Source organism: Equus asinus, chromosome 14 (genome assembly GCF_041296235.1).
Source record: "Equus asinus isolate D_3611 breed Donkey chromosome 14, EquAss-T2T_v2, whole genome shotgun sequence".
Taxonomy (NCBI): Eukaryota; Metazoa; Chordata; class Mammalia; order Perissodactyla; family Equidae; genus Equus; species Equus asinus.
In genome coordinates, this window is record NC_091803.1 from 38,230,334 (window position 1) to 38,255,504 (window position 25,171).

The 25,171-nt window shown below is 41.1% G+C and overlaps 1 protein-coding gene across 11 annotated transcripts in view; it reads right to left on the minus strand.

Moving 5' to 3' along the window:
- MRTFB (myocardin related transcription factor B) overlaps positions 1-25,171 on the minus strand; it is a 256,408-nt gene that overhangs the window by 161,078 nt on the left and 70,159 nt on the right. For 3 of the 11 annotated variants that reach the window (XM_070484898.1, XM_070484904.1, XM_044747431.2), the window contains exons 1-2: positions 23,253-23,315; positions 14,929-14,993 (exon numbers count right to left, since the gene is read on the minus strand). The exons of 3 other annotated variants lie outside the window; for them this stretch is intronic. The gene's annotated coding sequence lies outside the window, so the exon portion shown is untranslated. Of the gene's footprint in view, positions 1-14,928; positions 14,994-23,252; positions 23,323-25,171 lie in introns of those variants that run through there. 5 more of the 11 variants (XM_070484899.1, XM_070484895.1, XM_070484900.1 and 2 more) reach the window with 3 other exon arrangements.

The following is a 25,171-nucleotide window of genomic DNA, read 5'->3' on the forward strand; positions in this document are numbered from 1 at the left end:
AACCTAAAACTATAAAACTTCTACAAAAAAACATGGGAGGATAATTTCCGTGATCTAGGACCAGGTAAAGAATTCTTAAATATAATACCAAAAATATAACCCCTACAAGAACAAATTGATAAACTGAACTTCATCAAAATTAGGAACTTCTGCTCTTTGAAAGACACTGTTAAGAGAATTAAAAGACAAGTCAGACTGGGAGAAAATATCTGCAGATCGCATATCTGATAAAGAATCTATATCCAGAATATATAAAGAACTCTCAAAACTCAATAATAAGAAAATAATCAATCCAATAAATAAACGAGTAAAAGATCTGACATTTCACAGAGAAATGGCCAACAGGCTCATGAAAATATGCTCAATACATTAGTCATTAGGAAAGTGCAAATTAAAAGGACAATGAGCTACCACTATACACTTATTAGGATGGCTAAAATTTAAAAAGACTGACCATACCAACGGCTGACAGAGATGTGGCACAACTGGAACTCTCATGCATTGCTGGTGAGAAATGTAAAAGGATACAACTTTAAAATAATCTGGCAGTTTTTAAAAAGTTAAACACACACCTACCACACAATCCAGGCATCCCACTCCCAGGTATTTGCCTAAGAGAAAAGAAAGCATATGTCCATACAAAGACTTGTAATATAAATGTTCAGATCGGTTTTATTTGTAATAGCCAGAAACTGGAAACACCCAGATGGCCATTAACAGTGAACAGATATACAAATTGTGGAATATCCATATTTCTCAGCAATAAAAATGAATAGACCACTGATACACTCAACAACATGAGTGAATCTCAAAATAATTATACTGAGTGAAAGAAGCCAGACAAAAAAAGAGTACATACACAAATCCACTTATATAAAGCCCTAGAATAGGCAAACTAATCTACAGTGACAGAAAGCAGATCAGTGGTTGCCTGCAGATGGGGGCAGAGGGGCATGAGGCTAGGATTATAAAGGAATACAAAGAAACTTTTGGGGGTGATCAATACTTTCACTATATTTATTGTGGTCATGGTTTTTATGAGTGTATACATGAGTCAGAGGTGTTTAAAGTGCACACTTTAAACGTGTACCAATTATTGCAATGTCAATTATGCCTCAACAAAGCTGGGGGGAAAATAACTGCCTACATTTTATAATATCCATTTTAAATTGTCCCTTTTTCATCAGCATACTGAAAATCTTTCATTGTAGCAAAGCAATTGAGGAAATTGTCTCAAATACACCTTTCCCTTTGACCTTAACTCTCTATAAACACGACTGTACAAGTAAACTACTATTGGATGGAAAAGTGAACCAACTGGTCTCCCTGGATTGCACAGCGGTCTGTTTATTGGCTTCAAAAGAAGCCCGAATGTTTAGCTAAACTGAATGCTTGGTCACTTACTATTGAAACTATTATAACCACAAGCTGCCCTAGAACAATTCATTAATTCAAATAAACATTTATTGAACATGTCCTCTGGCATTGTTGTAAGTGTCGGGTTTCATGTACAATGGCCAATACCAAATTACAAAGCCATTCTGCGTCCACTCTGGAAATAATCTGTAAGGTTTTAGTCATTGCATTTAAAAAACACAACTAAAGAATGTAAGTTATTGGAAATAAGCTGATTCTTCTCATACAGGAAAAGTTAAAATAATAAATGCTAGTGATAAATTATTAAAGAATTCTAGAATGAACATATCTCTTGAAACCTAAGAGAATTCAGGACAAATATAAAAAAAGTACTTCTACACACAACCAGAAGAGTGGAGCTTGTCAGCTACAAGAGGTCCTTCGAGCTTGGAAACATAAAAAGATGTGAAAAACTCAGACAGACAGATCCAAAACGATTTATATTAAAAAAATAACAGCTAGGAAGCTTTAAGTAAATTCCCTGTTAGTATCAAAGCCAACACTCTGTGCCACCGCACATTCTTTCCTGTCGATTTTAAAGAATTCTGTGCTAACTGGACCAAGGATGGTAATAACATTTGATAGAAAATGTAAGCTTATTCACTTATCACAAATAAAATTCAACAGGTCCACATCTCTTGCCACAAATATATAGGATATCTTACGGCTTATCAAGGGTATCCATTTAAAAATCTTTTCCTATCTTTTTTTCCCTGCAGTGGTACTCCTCTTTCAGGCTTTCTCTATAAAAGAATCCAATGAACTCATTCAATGGACATGAAGTCAATAAACATGCCCTGTTAGAGATAACTGTTGACGACACTGTGCTTCAGATTCCCTTGGAAATTGTTACTCCTTTCCTAAAATCTTCAGATTGCCTCCGAACTGTCATTGTTTTGTGTTCTCAAAGGAACAATTTTACTAAACGATAAGCTTTTAGTGAGTTTTGACTGACATAATGATTCCCTGTCACATGTTCTAAACACATCATACCCAAATTCATATCCGCATTAAACACTGCTAATCTTCTAAATACGCAGTGAGCACAGCATTCCAGGCCACAGGTTCTGCAAGCATAGTGTGTAAATACTTTCATTCCGATAGAGAAGCCATAACCATTAAGACGAAAGATGACAAACATCGTAGTATTCGGTCATTTTAGTCTCTGTTCTTGTTTGTCAGATTTTTAAAAATGAAATAGTTCTGTTTTCGGTAAAATGGTAAGAAAAGTTTCCAAAAACTAGAGACATTCCACAGCTGACAGTTAATGTAAAGTCCCCATCATGGAACTTTTCCATCCCACCTCCAATATTTACTTTAATTAAAATGGTGAAATGACACCTGCGACAGTTTTCGTTCTACTCAAGATGAGAACCAAATTTGTGTTTCTTCACACCTCCACCGTCAATTATTGCCCTACGATTACATTTCCTTTTGGTGGAGAAAACTGTTCCATCGCCTAACATCTACTAGCAATTTACAATGTGCCAGGCACTGCGCTGAATACATTATATGCAACATTTCCACTCACCCTCACAACAACACTACGATGGAGCATTGTACAGCCAGGTAGTGTGCACGATCTTAAGAACTTGCCCAAGGTCACAGAGCTATCTCCAATTACTAGCAGCACAGAGGAAATCTTGAACCCTTTAGCAGTGAGTCTCCCAAGAGAAGCCTCAAACAGGACCCACCTGCCTGAGAACGTGGACTCATCTAACCACGAGTCTGGGTGTTTGTTTCTTCTCAGTGTGGTTAATCTCTAATGCTCTTTAACTGGACTCTGTGCCTTAACATGGGAGAAAAACGACGCTGCGACAGGACTAGGGGTATACCACCACAATTTATCTTCTTCCCTGCTTTGGCTCTCAGGGACCCTTTGTTACCATAATCTTGCAAAGTCAGGCAAGGTCTCTGGTAAGAAGACAAGACTGTCTGAAAATTTGGGGTAGTCTAACTAGTAATGGGGGATGAGTACTCCCGATGATGCGTAAATGCTTAAAACAATCCTGATTTAAAATCCTATCACTGTTTATCATATAAGTAATACAGTATAAAGTTATAACAAATATGATACAGTAATGAGTAAGTTAGCCTTCATTCCTCCCAAGATTCGATATGTCATTGACAGCACAGAACAGTGGTTTTGAATGGCGCTCCTGGAGCCCCTGCAGAGCACGAGTCCCGCCTTCCACTGCCTCTGAAAATAACCCGTTTTTTACATTGGGGTTTCATGGATAACATATTCACAAAAGAAGTCTGCAAACTACACACCCCCACCCTTACAGAATTTCTGCACACTATTTTGCTATCTTTGAGATGTAGGCTAAAACTTACTTAAATTGAGACTTTCCTAACATAGGAGCAAGAACTGGCTGAATAAGCTTCTGCATTCTCTTTGTCTGTTAAGAGTGACTATACGGTAGAAAGCATAAACAAGATTTGTCAGCTACTGAAACTACAGTTGAAGCATGTGAGAAACGCCTATTTATACACAGAATACATACATATTACTTAGAATCACTTATCCGATTCTCTGTAACTGCCAGGCAACACATTAGCCTGAATTCTACACACACATAGAAGTAAGTTTCAACTGTTTTATTTTATACTTTCCGTAACACAAATTCTTCTCCTAGTTAGATTAACTCCAGGTAGAGATAAAACAATTAGATTTTCCTCATGCCCATTATTTAATACTCCTTTTTTAATTCTATTTATCAGTCAGAGAAAAATCCAAAAATGACATGCGTGGAAATACCGCGTATGTGGAAGTGACCTTGTCATTTAGGTGGTGAACACAGGAGGGAGTGACAAGCGCAGAGACCAACTGCAGGAGGACTGTCTTTAGAGCCGCGTGTTTATCACTGTCTGTGAGAGCAGCTTCCTCCCTCCCTGACACCTAGGCCGTGAACTTTTCTCTCTATTTGGAATGATGATCCCTTTGAAGAATTAATTAGTACAGAATGAAGAGAACTACCCCTCATGAATAAAACCTTTTCAGAATACAGAATAAGCCATACTATTCAGTATAGCTTACACAGATACATTTTAACCATTTTTTTCCAGGAGCTGATAAGCGGTGCCCCCAGAAATCAACATTCTTTAATTTTGGCTCTAATTTCAAAAGGGATACAATTTGCAGGGGTCTGGGGTCCCAGCGCAGGGATTTTCCATGTAGTGACTTAACTAACCAATGCAGGAATCAAACCCAGGATTCTGATCTCATTATCATTAAAATCTGAACGTATTCCCTTTCCTAGTCCTTGAGCAGTTTCAGTAAAATTCAGAATACACAAGTCTTAGTCTGATAGACAGTTGTTGAAAACCCTGAAGGAACAAGTGTTAATCTATAAACGAAAAGAAAATTATCTGTTATGTTTTAAATATATATTCATATATATCGTAGAGTAATTTAAAAAGTGAGATGCTGTCATCTCCTCAATTTGAGTTCTTAGAAATACTCTATTAAATTAACACTTGCTAAAAGACACTGGCCTACATTCAGAGTCAGGCAAATTTAGTGAAAGGTCTTTGGTGAAAAATTAAACAAAAATGGCTCACAGCTCTAGTGCAGGGGGAAAAGAAAGGAATCTAGGCAATAAACAAAGACACTAAAAATATACGCAATTTGTTATAATATCTTGTCACATGGCAGGGTGACAGGATGAGAGTGTTCAGCCTACAAAAGTAATACAAATGTATTTATGCCTTAAAATGGAAAAAAACAAACCACCTCTCCCAAGTGTGACCATAATATTACTACTTTAGATAATCATGATTATGTTTTTCTAATATTTAAATAATAAAAATTATGGCATATCCAAGCTACCAGTGGTTTGGTTTTCCTGAATATAAATGGAAGGCAGAGCTGGAACATACTCACCTCAAAATTAAAGGGTAAAAAACCAAAGTCAAATTCCATTTCTAGACGAGCGTTCCAAGAGTTATTAAGAGATAGGAATCAGGAGTCGGATTTCAGGATGCCAAGATTTGAAATCTGCAATTCATTTTATTTTTTATATAAAAGATGAAACTAAGTTAACATCTGCTATTTGGAATACAAAACTTAAGTCCTGATGTGAACTGAATTCTTACTTTTAAGGTGAACTTCCAGTCCTTTCCATTCACAAATAGGACTTGATTTATTAAGTTCCCTGCTTTGTATCTCCAGAGTTGATCAAAGCACACTTTCTTAGTACAATCTGTATTGTTCCAAGTGTTTTATAAACATCTTTTGTGAGAGTTTACAGGAGTGATCTGAAATCATATCCAAGGTTTCATCCTATGAGTCAGTTATTCTTAAAAGGAAATAGAAATTCTTTGTCTTTATCACCTTTATTTCCCTCTCTATCACATATCAGATACTAATCTGTCACTAGATTTAAAAAAAATCATTGGCAGTATTGTCAGTAGATAATTACTGGCATTAAATACTAGGCAGGACAAAGGGGAAAAAAGGGCACAATTTCATTACCTGGACATGAAAATTAGAGGTCTACACAATATCTGAATTTTCACAGAAGTCCCTTAGCCAATAAAAGTAACTCTCAAGGACTATCTACCATCTAGGCCTACACTGATAACTCCCAAGTCTGTATTTCCTGTCCTCATCTGAGATCCAAATTGTCTACCCAGCTGCCTGCTGGACATGTTCACTCAAATTCATTCATTCACACCGATACTAACTGAATACCTACTATGTGCCAAGTGCAGTATGCTAGTCTATAGAGATTCATAGCAAAGAAAACAGCCCCTGTCCTCATGGGGTTTCTAATTGTAAAGGAAGAGAAACCGATCAAATAATCATAAAAATATGTAAGATACAAATTACAATTAGCCCTATGTCCCAGTCTAAGCTAGTCTAAAATTGAACTCAGTTTATTCACTGCACTCCGGTCTGCTTGCCCCCTGAACCCTGATTCTTGGATAGAAACTGTGCCACCACAGGTTACCAAGGCCACAAACTTGGGAGGCATTCTTGACCCTCCCATCCTCCTCAGATCTTCTCAATCTCCAGATCCAACCTTTATTCCCAGAGTAGATGTGCACGGTTGGCTCTGCTCAGAACAACTCTTGCCCACTTTCTCTGGGAACTCCCAATGAGATGGTGGTAGAGAGCTTCCAACAAAGACCCCAGTGTCTGGCCCAGACACAAAACCCAAGGCCAAGAGTGCCCCTGGGACTTTAACAACTAAAGCTGGGAAGGAGAAGCTCTTTCTTCCTCTGGGTTGGAGAGTATGAAGATGGCCCCTGCCCTGGGGAGAAGCCTGAGGGAACAGGGATAAGGGAAAGAGCCCCTGAGATAATAAGTAACACTTCCAATGCCCCAAGGCCCCTGAGGTAGTCCTGGTTTCTGCAGAACTTCACTCCTTTTGCGACCTTCTCTGGAGCCTTTACCTTTTAACTCAAGATAGTTCGAGCAGGGTTTTTGTTACCGGTAGCCAGGATTCCTAACTAATAGCTCCTAAACGTTTCCAGCCTATGTCTTATCCAACTCTGCCATGAATACCCTAGTTCAGGTCCTCATCAACTCTCACCTGGACTAGTGTAACTCCTAATGGGTCTCCTGTCTGGAGTCCTGCTTCTGGCATCCAGCATCCAGAACACAGCAACCAGAGTGACCACATCACTCTCCCCGTTAGACTCCTCCACGGCTCCCCATCAATACAGACCAAATCTAAATTCCTTAACAAGACACACCCAACTCTCTGTAATCAATCTTGCTCTCCAGCTAAGCAACTGTTACTCCCTGCCTCACATTTTATGCTTGGACTAAGTGAAACTTACTTGGGCTTCAGCACCGCAAACACACACACATACACCATGCTGAACTGACTGGGAAGTAAGATACTTTCCTTTCTGAAAACCATGAAAACCAGAAGGGATTAAAGAAAAGCAATTTTCTTTAGGCTCCCTTCTAGGCATCAAGTCATCCCACCCACGTCTACATTTAATTACATCAATAATCCTAAATATGGCTTGCTACAAGATATCTGGTGCCGGGGCACATGGCATACACAGCAGCAAGCAACGGGAAGAGAGAATCACAGAGCCTAACAAGAAGCTCAGGTTGCCTACCTATGTGGACTGAGCACAAGTATCCACTCTTCTTACCCAAATAAAGGAGAGTACTCCCTCCTGCCTTCTGTGTACCTCCACTGCCCTCTGTGGATGCCTCTAGAATGACATAGGAGCTCTTGTTCCTTGAGGATAGGGCTGCGTTCCTCTCACCGCTGGATCCCCAAGCACAGTCAAGTGCTCAGTACATACGAGACACTTAGAAATGTTCACAGAATGATGCACGTATTCTGAGCTACGCAGAACACTGAAAGACACCTTTCTAACGTAAAAAAAAGAAAAAAAAGGCACATTGGGTGTTAGGTTGGAAAACTTGGTCTTCTCACACTGAAATGAGATGAGAATATTTGAAAACACAAAAGATGCTTAATATCTGTAACCCACTGTATAGTTAACCAGCTGACCATATAATTTTGCACCAATTTTTTAAATGGGAGATGTCTAGAAATGAGGTACAATTTTTTTAGCTTACAGAAAATTTCAGAAAGATGACTGCACAAGCAACCAAAGAAAAACAGATAAATTGGACTTCATCAAAAAGAAAAACATTTTGCTTCAAAGAACAACATCAAGAAAGCAAAAAGACAATCCATAGAATGGGAGGAAAATTTTACAATTCATATATCTGATAAGGATATGTGTGTGTGCACACGGGTCTTTATCCAGAAGATATAAAGAACTATTATAACTCAAGAATAAAAAGGCAATGCAATTTTAAAAATGGGAAAATAATTTGAATAAGCATTTCTCTAAAAAAGATATACAGAGGCCAGCCCAGTGGTGCAACAGTTAAGTTCATGTGCTCTGCTTTGGCAGCCCAGGGTTCACGGGTTGGGATCCCAGGCACAGACCTACATCCTACTCATCAACCAAGCTGTGGTGGTGTCCCACATACAAAATAGAGGAAGACTGGCACAGATATTAGTTCAGGGACAATCTTCCTCAAGCAAAAAGAGGACGATGGGCAACAGATGTTAGCTCAGTGCCAATCTTCCTCACACACACACACACAAAGAAACAAGAATTAAAAACAAAAGATAATACAAGTGGCCAACAAGCAGAGGAAAAGATCTTCAACATCATTAGTCATTTGGGAAATGCAAATCAAAACTACAATGAGATACTACTTCACACCCATTGAGATGGCTACTATGAGGGAAAAAAACCAGAAAATAACAGGTGTTGGCAAGGATGTGAAGGGACTAGAATCCTCTAACATTGCTGATGGGAATGTAAAATAGTGTAGCCACTTTAGAAAACAGTTTGGCAGTTCCTCAAAGAGTCAAACATAGGCTTACCATAAGCCCCAGCAATTCTAGGTGTCCGACAGAAATGAAAACATATGTCCACCCACATGTTCACAGCAGCATTAATCATAATAGCCAAAATGTGGAAACCATCCGAATGTCCATCAATGAACAAATAAACAAAATGCGTTATACCCATACATTAGAATATTATTTGGCAACAAAAAGGAATGAAATCCTGATACATGGACAACAAAGAGGAACCTCAAAAACATGCCAAGTGGAAGAAGCCAGACACAAACGGCCACACGTTGTCTAACTCCATTTATATAACATGCCCAGAAGACGCAAATCCATAGACACAGAAAGCAGATTAGTGGTTGCCAGGTGCTGGAGAGGGAAGAATGGACAGTCACTACTAATGGGCATGTCACTGTTTTTGGTTTCTTTTGGGGATGATGAAAGTGTTCTGGAATTAGACAGTAGGGATTGGTGCACAACTCTGTCAATATACTAAAATCCACTGAATTTTATTGTTTAAATGGGTGAACTTTATGGTATGTGAATTATATCTCAACAGAGCTGTTATTTAAAAAAAATGCACAAAATCATATAGCGACACCTCTGTGCAGAGGCCTGGTTGAATCACTCTGCCTGCTATGGGAAAACCTGTCGCAAAGAAAACACAAAATCTGTTCAAACAAGAAAATGATTTATTTTCCTACCACTAAATCCCTACAGCGACCAACCATAAAATCAAATCCAAAGTAAAAAGAGGAAAGAACAAAAGAGCACCCAATTTGCAATTCGCTGGCAGGTATGAAATGGAATTAACCAAAGACAGCACAAAGAAAAATGTTTATCAGAACTGCTCACTTCCCTTCGATTACGCAGATTTAAACAAGTCAAAGTCCTTTTTAACTCATGAGAAAACGTGCCAGCTTCTTTATTAGCACAGAGCAAGGAAAAACAAGCATTCTCTCCTATAACAAAATTAACGTCCCACAGAAGGTCTGTTTGTACTTGGCCGTCATGGACCTTTCATCTCAGAGCACTCCTAAATTAAACAAGCCTATGTTGTATTGAACACAATGAGCCAGACACCCTGGCAGGCTCCTAAACTTCGTCAGTTGATGTTAAAGAACATTAGAAATAAAGAGGATCGTGAGAATAATGGTGATGGTGGTGACAAAATAGCTTTATCGTCATTCCGTCCAATGTTTCAAGGATCTACAACAATGGAAACGTTCTAACAACTCCGAGACCCACTTCTCTGCTGGTGTACTTAAGAGAGCACAGAGACCAGCCAGAGACCTGGATTCAAGGCATTGTTTTTTTTTAACATACTAGCTGCCTGCCTGAGGACAAATTTCACAACTGAGCCCTTCTATTCTCTAAAACTAGAGTGATTATATCTATCCGCACGGAGCTGTGAGAATGCACACAAAGGGTACAGCCCAATGCTCCAAACGTATATCCCCACCATAAAAATCCTCACAGTTTTCGGCCCTCGAAGCAGACACTCACTTGAGAGCTTATCTCATGGCATAAGCAACTGACATCAGCCATCCTTCTTCTACTCCAAGGACATCTAAACAACCAAAAGATCCCATGGAGATTTCACATGAAATAAATTATCCCCTCCCACAGAGCTGCAAGTAAGAAAGCCGTCAATAAAGTGTGTTTCAAATGTATTAAATGAGGGCACGACACAAAGAATTCATTCACCTCAGAGGTATTTAAAAGCACTGAACTGAGAAAGACACACCTAGAGAAACACTTACTATTAGGGAGAAATGCATATTTTTCAGTGCAATAATTGGTAACCTTTCTGTAAAGATTGATGCAATTTGATTATAATTCCCAAGTGTCAGTAATCAGTTCTTAAGGTAAAAGAAAGAGGAAGTGGGATGGTTTCAAGCACTCCAGAAAAGATGTAGGAGGAGATCCTTTCCCATTGACAGCAATTAATGTTTGAGTGACGGCTGCTAGAATATTCAGACTGAAAAACTTTGTTACATTAGAATAGACTGAAATCTATTTAAAACAAAACTTACTGGGTTTAACGTACACAAACACAACCTTCACCATGAAACAGGTGTCCTCTCTGAACAAAGTGGCACAAAAGAAAAGCTCACATGGATTTCCTGGATTGTCATCACACCACTATGATATGGCGGGAACGACGGTGTTCAGCCATAGCCCCATGTTGGAAGTCTATTTAACGAGAGTATCTAGACTCAGCAGTAATAGATGCAGTCCGACTCCTCTGCCCAGCTCCAGACAAATTTCCATCATGCCACAAAACTAGGCAAAGCTTCCAGGGTTAGGAAGGAAGATTTCTCAAAGGAGATGGGACATGCAGAGGCTGGAGATCTTCCCAGGGAGTTTCACTAAGCACCGTGCTCATTACGGAACTTGTGCCTAGAGCTCCTGCTCTCCACCACTCTCCAAAACTCTGCCCTTAAGACTCTGAGTTACTAAGACCTCTGGGAGAGACCAACTCAGTTAACAGATACCACGGAAGTAAGCCCTGAGTGTCGGCTGTGCTAGGGATCTACTTTCTATACCACATATAAGCACTTTACAAAATGTTTTCCCTCCTCCTGCAGTTCAATACTCTCACCCGGGTCATAAAAGTTTCACCTAAATATTCTACCACCACAAATTCTGTATATGAAGACAGAACGTCTCCTCTTTCCAACTTTCCAATCAAATAACCACTTACACTGCCAGTCTAAACTTTAAGCTTTATGCCTAAAATAGGAAGAAACTGTCACAAATGCACAAAATCCAACTCATTAAATACACAAGAATATCTTAAAATCTGTTTAAACACAGTACAAAAATTTTTATAAATGCAGCTAAGAGGAGAAATAAATGATGAAATTTTAATTTTAATTAAGACTTCAGTCTAACTACTTCCAGTAATTCCTCACTTTCCAGGAGTATTTTTAGAATTAGGGCTTTAAAGCATGTGATTAGAGAAATTAACTCATCAGTGAAATGAAAGCTACCATTAAGCAAATTCCTATACTACCACAGAAAAGAGATTCAAGAGCTCAGAACTTTGGTTATTTTAGAACATAAATACAAGATCATACCATTAGCCACAATAAGATGTCAGAGGGAAAAGTCCAGGAAATCTCATTAATTTAGATTCTACTAATGAAGACTCAATAATTTCAGGTTTGCCTAGATTTAACTTTGGACTATTTATTAAGAAAAGGGTTGCTAAGCAATTAAAGTACAAATAACGATTGCTAGGGGATTATTTAATCAAGTTAAAATTTTTACATGCAAATAACTGCTGCTAAAATACTAATTAAAACTAGCTCATGCATTCTTTAGAATCCCATATTCCAGTGGAAACAAACTGCAGGAAACAAGAGTCCAAAACACTGCTTAAATCTATTAGATAATGGTTCCATCTTCTCTGTTTATTTTGGCTGTGCGAACTGGTTTAGCAGTCAGAAAAGCTTAATAGGCACAATACTGGATAGTGAGGTACAAGAAATATAAAATTGGTCATTCAGATGACCAAAATATATTTCTCATATATATTTGGTCTTCATCTAGTTTCTGGCACAGAGCTCCTGAAAAACTCTTGGAATTTCCTAAGCGCTGAGAGGAATAAAAGTGTCTTTTGTTATGTTAATGAGGCGACTTTTGGAAAGCACCCAAGGATGGGGGCTGCTGGCAGTGGAGCCAACTGTGTGATTAGAGGGTGGGAACCCGAACCTCTAGAGAAGGGAGGAGGGCTGGAGGTTGAATCAACCACCAATGGCCAATGAGGCAATCATGCCTATGCAATGCAGCCTCCATAAAAACCCAAAAGGACTGGGTTCGGAGAGCTTCCAAGTCGGTGAACACGTGGAGATTTGAGGCTAGTTTTTCATTCAGAGAGGACATGGAACTCCGCACCCTTTCCCTATACCTCACCCTATTCATCTCTTCTACCTGGCTGTCCCTTTTATATTAAACCAGTGAGTAATAGTAAGTAAAACGCTTCCTAAGTTCTCTGAGCCATTCTAGCAAATCAATCGAACCCAAAGGGGGAGTCAAGGGAACCTCTGGTTTATAGCTAGTTGGTCAGAAATACAATTGACAACCTGGACTTGGAACTGGAATATGAAGTCCAAGAAGGGGGTCGTTGAAATCTCTGTAGCTGGCCGGTCAGAAGTACAGGCAACAACCTGGGCTCACAACTCGCATCTGAAGGGGGTGGAGGGGAGGCCGTCTTGTAGACTGAACCCTTACCCTGTGAGATCTGATGCTATCTCCAGGTAGGGAGTAGGAGAACTCACTTGAATTCTTGGACACCCTGCTGGTGTCTGAGAATGGACTGGTGTTGTATGGGAAGCCCTCCCCACCCCAACACACTCGCTGGAACTGGGTCCAGGAACCCTTTTAAACTTAAATATTCTTCTCAATGGCTGGCAATCTATTTCTCTGCTTTCATTTTTAATAAATGCTGAGCCACACAATTAAAATACAACAATTTCTCTCCATTATAATTAAAAACACATTTTGGGGCATTCACTGTATTCTTGTCTTCAAATAACACATCTGAAAAATATTCCCATGTCTCTAATATGAAACATAAATAGGATTCTTTAATAAGATCTAGTATCTTCACTAGTTTAGACACTTACTTCGCCCTTCACAGTAACAACAAAAAACAAACAGAAAAGCGGACTTAAAACACGGTAGTAGAGTATGTGACTCTGAAAATAAATGGGACACAGTCCAAACAAAATGCCACAAAACGCTATGGTGGTAAGTGTCACTACAATCACGTATGTCTAGATTTAGGCACATTTAAAAATCAAAGATGCTAGTTTTCTATTCCAAGAAATTAAATTTCTTAATTAAAATTTAAGGCACTTCTCATTTACAACCTAATTCTAACTTAACAAGGACGATACACACCAATCATTAACCCTTCAAAACAATCTGAGTGTCTGCCAGGTGCCAAACTAGTTGCTGGATGTCTGCTGGCAAATAAAACACACTTGGTTCCAGCCTCCACAGTATTCGGTCAACAGTGTTAACTTGGAGTGAAAAGAAAGTACCCACAGGAAAGGCAATCTATATGATAAGAAAATGCATTTTATAAACCTACAAAAGAGATAAATTGTAATTGGTTTTTTTATTAGTCAAAGAACAAACAGTAGGTAAATGACAAAGTTGGTGCCTGTTTAATGTGAGACCTTCCTTAAGTAACTATTATTTGATTGAAATAAAATCTAAAACAAACATACAATTAGAGTTCACATTCATATCAGAAACTGGCAAAATCCTTTGGACAAAAGAGACTCAACGTCCATATTCATAGCTTTACATGTGAACACATATTCACATAATTCAAAAATATTCCATTATCACCCAAGTTTGTAAATCATATTCTGTATGCTATTCTGCAATTGATCCATATTTGAAAGATGTTAAAAAGTCAGTTTTTAAAGTTTCTTTAAGGTCCACTATAAGTGAATAAAAAAGAAAGGTACTGCTCTCCACAGAGGAAAACTTTCAGTATCCAAAATAATTGGTTGCAACAATTTAAAAATATTTATGAGTTAATCAGGGCAACAGACCTAAAAACAATGAACACAACCTGTAAACCAATTTAAAGATTTGTATATAAATACTTCTATATCTATAGTTAAATTTCTAGAATATGTTCGCCAAAATATTAATGGCAGGCAGTCATCTCTGGGTGGCAGGAGTGTTTACTTTTGTCATTATATTGTTTTATGTTGATAGCAGTTTTTTTCTCATTATTATAATAAGAAAAATACAACGCATTTTCATTTAAGAAAAAGAAGTGTTACTATCTCATGAAAAGTGGCTTCAAACCCCTTCCCAACTCCCTATTTTAAAAACAATGTTTTCACTGAATGCTGCAAGTATGTATAACCTCCAAACAGCCTATGTTCCACCTGCTGGATCTCCTTCTGAGGACCATGGTTTAAAACAATGAGATAATGGGACTTCAAAGATTAAATTCAAAGAGGTAAGGAAAGCCAAAACCTTATTCAAACAGCCCACGTTCCTGGCATCCACCTTGAACTTAACACTCCTAAAACAATCTCCCTCTTAGAACTTAAGAAAGCAGGCTGTGAAGAGGGATTAAAAAAAGAATAGCGACTTTTTTTTTTTAATTAAATCATAAAAAACTTACCTCAGTAAAAATATTTAATTACTTTCCTGTCTTACATTCTCTTTCTTAGCACCTTTATTGTGAACCTGGAGGGGAGAAAAAGGTAAATTTACTTTTTGTTGAACACGTACTACAGGCCAGGCAGAACGGTGAGAGAAAGCCTCCGGGAGAACATGAAGCCTGCGATAAACTGGGACGAACACAACAGAAGTTACTAAAGTGGGATGGTTGGGAAGGAGGATGGGAAGTTGTAAGTGTACTTAAATAACTTTTCCTAAATTGTTCAGGAACCTATAAATGAGTGTATTCAACAAACAGGCTGAAAGCACTCTGGCAGGTTCAGAGTTGTGCTGCTAGACCCGGAAGTCTGCATCTGAATCCCAGCTCTACCGCCTCCTAGCTTGTGTGATCCTGAGCAAGTCGCTAACCTGTGTGCCTCAGTTTCCCCATATGTATAATAACAGTGCCCAACTCACAGGACTGCTGAGGACTATACAAGATAATCCACATCAGGGACTTTAAAACAGTTCCTGGAACATAATAAACGGCCAGCAAATATTAACTACGGTTTCTATGATTATATGCTCTTACATAATAAACCTGTTTGCCTCTCATCACCTCCACCACCATATGTTATCATCATCATTATTACTGAGAAATGGCATAATCCTGTCTTCAAGAGGCTTACCGTGTACTGGGTGAGATGAGCTACCCAGACACATAATATTAGGCAAAAGAAAGATCAAACTCAATTATTCACTCATTTATTTAACAAATATCTGACTATCTATTCTCTGCCAGATATTTTGCTGGGCGTTCTTTGGTGGCTGGGATGGACACAGTCCTCTCCTCACAGTGTCCAGTCTATCAAGGCCCACCCACAGGACAGACTCTGCTTTTCACTGGGTGAGGGGCAGTATGGATCTGAACTGGCAGAACTGAAGAGGAGAACACTCTGAGTGGAAGGGATGGTGTTATAGGAAGCAGAGTGCCTTTGGGGAATGCTGAGTAGCCTTGTTGTCAGGGAGCATCCAGGAGGGCCATCATCAGTAGCAAGGCTAGAAAGCAGGGGGCCCTCAAGAGCCAGGCTGAGTGCGCTCCCTCTTCTCAAGTACACTGATTATCCTACTCAAATTGAATCACGGCTTACTCTCAACTTCAATTCTAACGCAGTCACGCGTCACTTAAAGACAGGGATACGTTCTGAGAAATGCGTTCTTAGGCAATTTTGTCGCTGTGTGAGCATCACAGAGTGCACTTTATACAAAACTAAATGGTATAGCCCACTTCAGAGCCAGGCTGCATGCACTAATCTTATGGGACCACTGTCCTGTATGTGGTATGCCATTGACCGAAACATTATGCAGCACATGACTGTATCTTGCTATTGTTTTTCTTCATGGTTTCTTTTTTTCTCTTTTAAAAGTGAGGGGGTGAGTAGGAAAAAGAAAAAGAGAATAACAACCTCTACCCATGTTGGCATTGGTGGTGACGGTGGTGGAAGCGGCACTAAGTAATGAGTTTCACGTGCTCTTTCTAAATTCTCCCAACATTCTTACAGAGACAGAATTGTTCCTTTTACAGATTAGGAAACTGAGGCTCAGAGAAGCCAAATAGATGGCTGATGCCCACAGAGCTGACAAACGCAGACACAGGATTTAACTGCAAGTTTGACTCCCAAGGCCTGCTTTCTCTTAGGCACACACGTATAAGGGATTTTATACATTAAAACTGCTAAAAACGACTTACAGCTTCACGGTACATCAATTGCCATACTTATACAGAAACAGCCTTCATACATACAACCAAACCACTTAGAAAAGATAAAGGAAAAGAAGATCTCACTTACAAAAGCAAAAAAAGATAAAATATGTACATAAACTTAACAAGAAATGGGCAAAAAATGAGAAAATCTTTAAAATGCTCTGGAAGGATTCAAGAGAAAACCCAACAAATGAAAAGTATACAATGTCCTTGGATAAGAAGATTTAATATCAGAAAGATAAGAATTCTCCCTATATTAGTTCATAATTTTAACATGATCTCAATTTTTTTTTTTCTGGAACTAGACAAAGGATTCTAAAGTTCACATGGAAAAATAAACAAGCAAAAATTGCCAGGAAAATAAAGGGCAACAAAGGAAACTAATTTTACAAGGTATTAAAACATTTATAAAACCAATAATGTGTACTAGTGTATGAATAGAAAGACTAATGGAACCGAACAGAAAAGTCGAGAGATGTGCCCCAATACACCCGGAAGTTCAGAGCACAATAAAGGTGCATTGTCTTCTGAAACAAATGGGTAATGATAACTGGCAGCCATATGGAAAAAGATAAAGTTGAATCTATATGTCATCCCTGAACACTAGAATAAATTCTAAAGAATCAAAGATTTAAATGTAAAAATGACACTATAAAAGCACCAAAAGCAAACAAGGGCAAATTCCAAATTCTTGGAGGTCTTTCTGTGACTCTAAATTCAGACACCATAAAAGATCACCTGAGATTTAAAGGAAAAACTTTTAAGCCTCCCTCCATATCAAAATACATCAAGACAATTTTTTTTTTAAAAATTACAAACTGGGGGAAACTGCAACTCACATCACAAAGGGCTAATCTCTCTCAATACATAAATTCCTAGAAATCGATTGTAAAAAAGGCAATCTGAAAGAAAAATGTGCAAAGGGCATGAAGAGATGGTTCACAGAAAAGAAACAGAAATAGCCTTTAAGCATGTGAAAAGATGCTCAGTCTCATTCCTCATCAAAGCCATGCACACTGAAACAACACTGAGTGTCGTTTCTCACCCACCGGATGGATACAAATCCAAGGGTGGTGGACACAGTCTGTTGGCGAGGCCATGGAGAGGCACTCTAACGCACTGTGGGAGTTCAAAATGGTACAACCGTGAAGGAGGACAGCACTGACCACAATTATAAATGCACTGTTACCTGACCCAGCAATGCTACTTCTGGAAAGATATTCCACAGGTATACCCCACATACACAAAATGACATGTGAACAAGGCTATTCACCACAGGTTGCCTGCGATGGCAAGAAACTGAAAAAAACTCAAATAAGACAAATAGGGCATAGTTCAATAAACCATGGCACAGGCATACGATGGAATATTCTGAAGCTGTTAAATAAACATTTTCTACATACTAATACAAAAAGATCCCAAAGGTATATTAACTGAAAAAAGCAAGGGCAGCATAATTTATATAGTATGCTACATTTTATATAAAAAGGAGCCTGTATATGTAATATACTGGTATCCGCTTGAATCTACACAAAGAAACAATAGATACCCATAGGAAACAAATAAAAGAGGTTATCTATGGGGGGAGGGGAGAAGTTAGACCAATACACTACTGGAAATTAGACTACTCAAAATACGCTGTTTTGATTTTTCAACCGTATGAACATTTCATCCACACAAAGACTTTTAAAGTGTTAAAAGTGTAACTCACAGAAAGCAGAGAAAGAGAATTACCCATAAATCAGAGTCAAAATCCAACAAGTATTAAAAAAAGACTTCTTCTCTGAAACTAGATATTGACAAGCATCACTTAGTGTCACCATCACTAAAAATTATAAAAGACAATGTAATTTTTTTTCAATCAAGCCAAAGCATCTGATTATAATAATCTATTAAAAAGCTATGGGGGGGAGAATTAGAAGAGAGAACAGGAAGGTGCAATGGGAAGGATGTTGTAGTCTAATGCTTCTCAAATTATGGTCCCTGGCCCAGCAGCATTAGCATCACCTGAGAATCTGTTAAAAATGCAGATTCTGAGGCCCAGCCCAGACTTACTGAACCAGAAACTCTAGCAGTAGTAAGGAGCAATCCTTGTAATACACTCAAGTTTGAGAGCCACTGATCTGGTCCAGTGCCTCTCACACGTTCACATGCATCATTTGCAGGAGGATCTTGCTAAAATGTAGATTCTGGTTCTGTAGGTCTGCGGTGACCCTAGCGTCTGCATTTCAAACAGACTCCAGGATGCTGCCGATGTGCTGCTGGTCTGGGGAGTCTCCTCTGAGAAGAAAAGCTCAAGTCCACCTGGGGAAGAAGGCACGCAAACAGTCTTCACGTGGTGGAGTCTCCTATGACACCTGCCTCAACGTCAGAATGAAGAACATCGTACGGGTTTCCTGGCTAAGAGAGACGATTGTAGCCTCCCACAGAAATTCTGTACCTAACACACAGCAAATATATTTTCAAACGTAGTTCTTATTAAAACCACAACAACAACTATCAATTACTGAAATTCAACTTAAAGATGTCCCATTTGAGAAAACTTGGATTTATAAGTGGACCTATGAGCCTTCCAAAACGGAAACAAACAAAAAACCATATTCATACATCTGCCTGGTTATCCTGTCTGATTAACTTTACTTCAAACATTAACCACAGCATCCGCTCTCCATGAAAAATCACCAGTTTCCTTCCTTCTAAACATTTTCAAAAAATAGTTCCTATATTTACAAACACTGATTCTCTGTTTGCTTTACATGGAGGAAAAAATCTTTACAGCAATCTTCCGAGTAAAGAGTTCTAGTTTAGATGGAAGGATCTAGAAATGTTGTGTATCTTCATTTTGCAAGTCATCCTTCGGATAAGGTTTTTGGTGTTAAACATTAATCAACGTGTTGAAATTTCTACATATTCCCTATTTCACTGAATTGATACCATCAACTTTCAGACACTATTGTTTTATGCACCGCTAAGAAAAGTTGCCAATTAAACCATGACATGACAATTGTTAAGATACCATTTCACCTTAGATATGCACCTTAAAAATCAATGAAATAGCTTATTTACAAATCTCAGAGGGATGTGCTTAGTAAATTACTCATTTTCATCCATAAAGGCATAGATTTTTGCCCATTCAACATGTCCCCTATGTCTAAAAACTAGAACAGTTTCATATCTATGCAGTTCATATTATTTGGTTTATTTTTATAGAGATGAATATTTTTAAAAAGTAGTGAAGAGAACAAAAAGGAGTGACCTCTTTTTTTTCCCCCTGAGGAAGATTCACCCTGAACCAACATCTGTTGCCAATCTTCCTCTTCTTTTTGCTTGAGGAAGATTAGACCTGAGCTAACATCTGTGCCAATCTTCTTCTATTTTTTTGTATGTGGGACACCACCACAATGTGGCTGGCGAGTGGAGTAGGTCAGCGCCCAGGATCTGAACCTGTGAACCTGGGCTGCTGAAGTGGAGCACATGCTACTTTTAATCACTTGGCCACAGGGCTGGGTCCACAAGTGACCTCTTTTTACCCTGGAATGTGATACTGCTTGCTCAAAGTAATAAAAATTAAATACTCTCAATTTGGATAATTTTCCAATCCAAAAGTACTCAACGTATCTATCTCTAGACAATTTAATATATGTCCTTCTATTTTGACAACAGTGTTTACTTACATGTTTGTTTCCATAGCACCTTTCAAAAGTAACAAAAAATGAACAACACCTTACAGCAAGAAGCAACTTATCCATTCAATGAAAAGGAAAAAATAACCCTCCCTTGTAGATTTAACAAGAGTTGAAGAAATTTATAATGTTACACTGTAGCTCTATAACAGTCTAAGTTGAAGTTTCTTAACTCAATTTGCATTTTCCCCATAGCAGCAAGACTAACAGTTTCAAATGAAAAGACAATTTCTAATGAATCATACCAGGAGGTGATTACAGATCATTTTAATTTTCACCTTTACACACATGTGCATTTTCCAAATTCTCTAATAGAGATATCAGTAAGTAGGACAGAAGGTTATTTAAAAAGTGGTTACACTAATTTGTCTTTTACTTAACTCAGACCTTTTCAGTTAGTCTACGCATTAAAGCTGTTGCTTCCGACTCCATTCTAACTTCAAACTGCTCATTGATCCAAGTGTTTAGTTGTGAACATTTCCAGGAAGAATTTCCATTAAACAAAGCAAATTTTTCAGAGAGACATAGGTACTAACCTTGTCTCCCATCTGAGGTTCTAGAATAATCAATCACAGTGTCATCAGCCAAGAGCCTGCCTTTTTGGTATGTCATTCACTTCAGAAAGAATGGGGGGTGGGCAGCCTGGTGGCATAATGGTTAAGTTCACGCACTCTGCTTCGGTGGCCCAGGGTTCACAGGTTCCGATCCCGGGCTCAGACCTAGCACTGCTCATCCAGCCACGCTGTAGCAGCATCCCACATAAAACAGAGGAAAACTGGCACAGATGTTAGCTCAGCAACAATCTTCCTCAAGCAAAAGAGGAAGACTGGCAACAGCTCAGGGCCAATCTTCCCCACAAAATAAAAGAAAGAAAGAATAGGGGGATAAATTTCCAAGCAAAAATTGCTTAAGTGTCACTTAAATTCTGCCCCCTTTCCTGTTATAATTGAACAGGCAATGGAGATTGTTCTTTAGAGTGGATCTCAAGGTGGATCCACTTGCCCTCTAAAAGACTAGTTTAGTTATCAAAGTGACCTGGGGACATCACTGGCATTCAGTGTCTGGGCGCCAGGATGCTGGACTTCACACAATGCACAAGACAGACCCATATAATGAAGATTCATCCTGCTCCTAAGACTCTTGTAAATGTCCAGCCAGATTAATCACTACAAACCGGCATTACTTTAGAACATAATACTGAAAAGTTTTTAAAAGAAATTATGGGGAAACCCCAGTAATTTAGGAGAAAATACCTAAAGCGAGGGAAGTTGCGACAGAATAATAACTAATGTCTAAAAATTAGTGGCCATGTTCTCACACCATGCACTGTTAACATTTAAGTGCCATATCATAATACTGAGCATATCTCAACTAGTGAGATATCGACACTGAATCCCAAAACTTGAATCTAGCTAATATTTTCTTCATTATTATCAATGATAAGTGGTAGGAACCCAGCATCATACCTCCAAGTAGCAGTATCTCAAAGCTTGTGGCACAAAAGATGTCACATGATGTAGTTTGAAACTATGGCATCCATGGGGGGGTTATATTAATATTATTTATGTGTTGATTGAGACAGTGTGTATAATTTATCTTGGCACGTTACCCCTAATTCAATCTAGTCTGTTTCTTTATTATCATAAACAGGTTATCCCAGCAGTTAGGTGGTCCCCACTCCCACCCCAGGGTTCATCTGTATCTCTGCTCTTTCGTTTTCTTATTTGAAATAGTTCCTGCTATCTTTATGCCCTTCAATCCAAATGTCTTCGTCAGAAGCAGGTGCAGGCACCCCAGCACATGTCTTCTAGCACCGTAGTATGTGCTGGCTGTAAATGATACGGCAATGCCTGTCATATATTGTTCTGGTTTTATTTCTCCCTTACATTTAAACTGGAGCATCATCCTGATTTTCAGTTATGTGTGTAGGTAGGTTATCCTGTTGACGAATTTCATCTCAGGGCAGCAAAGGGGTCTTTACAGACGTTTACTGCAAAGGGGAGGGGCCTTGGTTCTGACAAGGTGGAGCACCGCTGCTCCAAAGGGTGGAATCGCATGCTTAACGAAAATCAAACTTAAAAAGTTTCCTTTGCCTCAAGCAAGCCCTGGGCTCCAACACGCCGCTTCCATTCGGCCCGACACCCCCAGCCCCGCACACCCTCGCTGCTCTAAGCCCACTTCTGCTCTCGCCCAGGGCCAAACAAGGGTTCTTGACCATCTTGGGGTCATCGACCCTTAGGGGAATTTGACAGAACCCAGGGCTCTCTCCCAAGAAACTCATTTACTGTGCTGCATCCACTTCCAGGGGGGCTCCCAGACACGCCCTCTGCAGCCCAATCGGGACTCGAGGGATGGAACCCGAGCCCCAAAACCCCGCGAGTGGGGGCAGGGAGAAGGATGAGAGGCAAGGACGGGCCGTGGGCGCTAGAGGCTGGGGGCCCGGGCTGGAGCCGCATCCCACGCTCCTAGCAGTGTGACTGCGGGCTGGGCGCTCCACCTCTCTGTGCAGCGAGCGGGACCGCGCCAGTCACTGCCCGGCATCCAGCAAAGGCTCCACCAACGGGCTCGCCGCGGCCAGCAGCCCGCGCCCTCGGCGCCACGCCGCCGCCGGAGGAAACCGAGGCGGGCCCGGGGGTCGCCCCCGAGCGCGGGCACCAGCTGCAAGCGCACCGGCCCGGGCGGCCCCGCGGCCCCGGCCCGGCCGCCCCGCCCCGCCCCGCCCGCGCGGGTCCCCGGACGGCGCGCACCGGGCGGCTCCGCGGCAGCGCGGCGCAGGCTGGGGCGGCCACCCAGCACGCGGGCCGCCCGCCCGGCCCGCTCCACGGCCCGGCACTCGGGCTCCGCCGCGCTCACCCCCTCCTCAGCCCCCAACGGCCGCCACCGCCGGCCGCAGCTCACCTCCCCGGCCGCCGCCGCCGCCGCCGCTACGGCCGTCGCGCGCGATCTCGCGAGACTTCGCTCCCCTCCGTGCCCCCCCCACTCCCGCCCTCCCCGCGGCGCGCGCGGACCCCGGCCTGGAGCGGGCTTGGCGCCCTCCCCCGAAGCCGCCCCCTGGCCTCGGGGTGGGGCCTAGCCGTGCTCGCGACCCCGCGTCCACGTCCCGCCCTCCCTTCCGCCCACCTCTGTGACGCGGAAGGGTTAAAGGCCAGGTGCGAGACGGTCGCCTCCTTCTCACCTGGCCGGCCGGGTTCGCGTGCGCATGCGCGCGCCCGGGGCCCTGAACCTGCGAGCCTTTGCAAGGGCCCGGAGCCCGGTGACATCAGTGATCCGAGCCGCCGGTCTGGAAGGGCTTTCTCTGTGCCGAGCGGTTTACACCTCCCCCTGAGTCCTCACAACTGCCCCCAAGAAGTGGCTATTCCCATCCTCCCCATGCCAGAGGGGAAGAAACGGAGGCTTAGCAAGCTCCAGATTACAGAGCTGGGAATTGGCGTCCGGGGTTGTCTGACGCCCAAGCCAAAACCCCGTTTTTCCACGTTCATGACAACCCCTAGGCCCTGGCCCTCTCTCTGCAGAGGGCGTCTGACTTCCCTCCCCAGGTTCAGCAAGGTGAGAGGAGACCTCCTAGGAGGTCCGTGGCTTTTATGGAGCTGCTGTCAGGAGAACCTTTTCCTTCATTACACCAACTTCCTAAGGCCTCCCTGTGCCAGGCCCTGTACAGCGCCCCGAAAACTATGGGACTGTTTCTATTCGGTTCTGTCTCCTCTTTAGACTGGCGGCGATTCGATGGAAGAGAAGGCAGTACAATGGGACACAGGACCTAGAACCAGAATGTACATGGTGTTAGGGAGCACAGAGAAAGATGTGACTTCTTCCTGGGGGTACAATCTTAACATTATAAAATTGTTTTTAAAGAAGAGGGGCTAGCATTTGTTGAAGGCATTTCAAGGTCATTACCGATATTCTCCCAAGTTAAGTCAGGAGACGCAGGGCCCCAAGGTTATAAGTGAGATAGGTTTTGAGCCTGGGTCTGAGTCCAGAGCCTAGTACTGCTTTGCACTAAAATCCCATGAGCTAGCATGAGCTGGTTCGTCTGGGCCAACAAGTTGCTGTCAAATCAAGAGCCTTGGAGGTCCTAGGTATAACTTCACTTTGCATCAGGGTCTGCGTGGCTTACCCAGCCCACCTGACAGTTATGTCAATGTCTGCACACGTTGGCCTGCCCACCCCCCAACCTGTCCACTCCCTCCAGAAGCAATGCCCCTCTGTACAGGCCAGAGGTTATGGGTGCCCTTCCATGTGCCAAAATCACCCAACCCATCTGATGGAGGAAGTGAGAGAGGCCGGGAAATCATATCGGATGGGCAGCTGCAAGGGGTCAAGCACTGCTCCAGGTGCTCCCAATAACCCCATGCGGAAGATGTGGTTGTCCTCATTTCACAGATGAGGAAACCAAGGGCTTAAGAGGGAAGATAGCTTGCCCAAGAGCACACAGTTGGTAGGTGGGAGGGCTAGGGTTTCACCCCAGGTCAGTCTGTCCCCAAACCTACAAACTTTGGCCTCAGTGACCAACAAGGTTCTTCCCAACCCCCAAAGCCTGTGTCTTCATGAAACTGAAAACCTAGAAGTCCCCTCTAGACAGGTCTCCAGTCTAACATACCATATTTTCTTCTCTGGGTGGACTTTGCCTCAATATTCTCATCTAAAATAAAGATATAAATAGGTTGTTGGGAGTATTAGCCAAGTTAATATATGTGAAACATGTAGAAAATTGCCTGGCACAGATTAAGCTCTCAGCAAATTATAGCTATTATTACCATGGGTGGGATGTCTGTGATATTTTATTCTTTCCCCATCTCCCAACATAAACTCCAAGTCAA